At 39.6% G+C, this 3,213-nt stretch overlaps 1 long non-coding RNA gene across 1 annotated transcript; it reads left to right on the top strand.

Moving 5' to 3' along the window:
* Positions 1 to 341: 341 nt before the first annotated feature.
* LOC111262209 (uncharacterized) lies at positions 342 to 1,382 on the top strand. The gene is made up of 3 exons (XR_002681465.2): positions 342 to 423; positions 1,070 to 1,099; positions 1,274 to 1,382. It is a non-coding gene; the product is annotated as an uncharacterized LOC111262209 (long non-coding RNA).
* Positions 1,383 to 3,213: the final 1,831 nt, after the last annotated feature.

Here is a 3,213-nt window from a genome sequence, read left to right as displayed (position 1 = left end):
GTTAAAACTGCATTGGGAAGGTCGAATTGGGAGTCTGAATATAGAGTGGCCCATCCTTTGACTAAATTGCCGCACATCTATTGCAGCCATGGTATACCTATTGCAGGAATTCTGAAAATGCAAATGCGATGGCTAAAAGGCGACATTTGTAAAGTTTCTAAAAGGTTTAACGGCGATAATTAGATTCTGCGAGATAGTTGTTGCAAGGCGCGAATATTCAAACTGTCTTGAGTGTCTGCTCCATATTTACATACCTTTGTTGAAAACAGCGAACGTTCGAATATCTATAGTACAGATATCCGTTTCTATGCGTCGAAAACTACCTATAGAGGTTTGTCATCGACGCTGTAATAACCCGAGTGAGCAAAAGCCGAACGATGAGATTCTGTATTTCTGCTGCGTTTTCTGTTTGCCTGCCTTTATGTACGTGTGAAAACTGATCATTTGGAAAGTCCCTTTACTACGAAACCTCAAGCTGTGTCCTATATATATATATTCCTTGCGTGCCTTTTACCGAAAGGCGACTAGGGAGTGAGTCATTTCATATTCATAAAACCTATTTGCTCCTATTACATGAGTAGGTATGTACTCTGTGAGCGGCAAGAGGCTGTCTTTAGAAAAGCTACGTCTATATAAACATTTTGGGCGCCTCTGCCGTCAGCCAAGTCGCCATAATTGTGTGTAGAATCTCTTGATGAATCTGGATATAAGCGATGAATCTGGATATAAACAAGCCAGCGTTAAGTATTTGCATTTTCCTTTACTAACACGCGGCTTTCAATTTGCCTGACTTGGACATTTTCTCTAAGTTTCACGTCGGCCTTTTTTCCGTCCAGTGACAAACGTTTGATTTCGTACCGAGCTGGTATTTCATTACATTTCATACATTCTATGAAAGCAGTGGCTTATCTGCAATGACTATATAATATTTTGTTGACACCGACGTAAAAAAGAACAGCTATTGTATGTCGTTCTGCATTACGAACAGCTCAACAGTGAGCTGGAGCTTTTGAGAATGTTTGTTTTCATCCGTAATATAAATCTCGTACCGTTTTGTTTTTTTTCGTAGCTCCTATACACCGTCTATGATCCTCTAAAGGTAGGTAAAGAGAGAGCATTTTTATCTCACACGTATAATTGGCACCGATTGAGAATCCTAATAGTTTGTAGAAATGTGCCTTGCTAGCTTTTGTCCTACTTGTCTTCTTGCTTTCTTCAGTCAGACTACGTACAGGTAATTTTCATTGAGACTAAAATTTCCGTAACGTTGTAGTACGTTTCTAGTTCCTTGCCGCAGCCTTCGAGGGATCTCCTAGCGACCAAGAGCCCCGGATAGCCAATGCAACGAGTTGCTGCTTATATGACGATCTGTTCTAAACGAATGGCACTTGATCTTTTCTGCGAGCATTTGTTTATTAATTATTAAATTAAAATTATATATCCGAAAAAGGGCACGTGGTTACATAGCTCGACTTTGTTTTTGCTTAGATAAAAGCGCTTTGTCATAATCAGAAAGACCCTCCTGTAATGATTAAATTTTTTTTTCCGATTTTTGTACTTTATTTTTAGTGAGTTTTAGTTATTTTTGTGTTGGCTTATAAAAAAGAAAGTAATAGCGGTTTTCCAGCTACCAGAAGAGACGCAGGCTTTTATTCGCATTTGGCAAACATATAAACGAACGGAAACGCCTTTGAAAACCGACCTAATGCAATTAATTGTTTGACCTAATGTAAACAATTAGGTAACAATTTTTAGAAAAACAAGACATACACTTCAAAAAGACGTTTGTGACACTAAATACGCGCCGTTGCATGAAAAATTGCTTAGATAGGACGTTAGCTTATGATAAATTCCCATAGACAGTTATTCTGTGTGTTGAACGATTCGTCTGACTCTCCCAAGCTGCTCGCTATATTGCAGTACTGGTCCAGATTCATCATTTTTATGTCATCTCAACATAGTACGCACGTGCATAGAACGCTCTCTGTCATCTCCCTATGTATACATATGTCTACGGATTTTTCTCATGTGCCAGAAGTGTCACGAAAGTTTGACGATTATGTTTACCCAATATAATCACTATCCGCCGCAATACAACTTCAATTGTAAAGCCAAACCATTCAATGGTCAATTTCAAAATATTTAGTTGCAATTGGGCATCATACATATAGATATATTAGGGTGATCACACGCCAGAGGTCCTAAAAGTTAAACACGGCCGGAAAGTCTAATAGGTGCAAAAAAGTGTAGAGAGTGTCAAAACAACTAATTGTATACAGACAGTCCAATTGGTAATTTATATTTTGCTTTTAGCGACCGCTAGTACAAATCTGAGTATATAAAAACTGCCCTTTTAGGGCCATTTTAATTATTTTCAAGTCTGTTAAATCTAAACTCTATTGAGTATCCTATGGTTTTCAGCATGAAAATCTTCTCAGATTTTTTCAAAAGCGGCATGAAAACTCTCGGTAACGTAGATTGGCAATTTCGAGCAAAAAGAGGAAGTTTTAAACCTTAGTGGGGAGTTCGTCCCCCACTAAGTTTATATACTAAACACGATAGTTTTGCATAATAGTTTTGCTTAAATTATGAAAGCGACATACTGTGTTTCGTTGTGATGGGCCTGTTGCTTTGTTCTAGAATAAACCAGATTTCAATTTATGTCAGAAATAGGGGGTCCCCGCTTGCCTCAGCCCGACACGTTTTGTCCAATCGAACACCGCACCGCGTATACATACAATAATATTCTACATTATTATTAAATCCTAATAGAACAAGCGCGATTCAAAGAGTTGTTCTGAAACTTGGCGTCAAAGCATCAACGTTCAGCGTGGCACATCTCTAATGGCACGATTACAGAAGATAAAGAGACGCTGCTTCGCCAAACGATTCCACCCATACGAATGCATGGACAAAAGTGTACACCTGACAGTTACTTGCTCTCAGCATTGCCTGGTGCTGGAACAAAGGGCCGAGAGACTTTCCGACAACAGACAGCCAGATACGGAGAACGTGAGGAAAGAAAGAGAAAATGCATTAGGCCAATCGAGTTCTTTGCGAATACAACAGGCCCAACATTCTTCCGCCAGGCCCTTGTGCTGTCTCCCACCACATGGCACGCAACATATGTAAATGTGTTCTGATCAGCGTCTCTAACTGCTGCTGTAGCAGTTGCACCGGACAAGAATGCAGACCGAAACGAACATGTGGCAC

The sequence above is a fragment of the Varroa jacobsoni genome, unplaced genomic scaffold (assembly GCF_002532875.2).
Source record: "Varroa jacobsoni isolate VJ856 unplaced genomic scaffold, vjacob_1.0 scaffold_67, whole genome shotgun sequence".
NCBI lineage: Eukaryota > Metazoa > Arthropoda > Arachnida > Mesostigmata > Varroidae > Varroa > Varroa jacobsoni.
The sequence above is the reverse complement of the archived record's forward strand: the minus strand, read 5'-3'. Positions and strand labels throughout refer to the sequence as shown.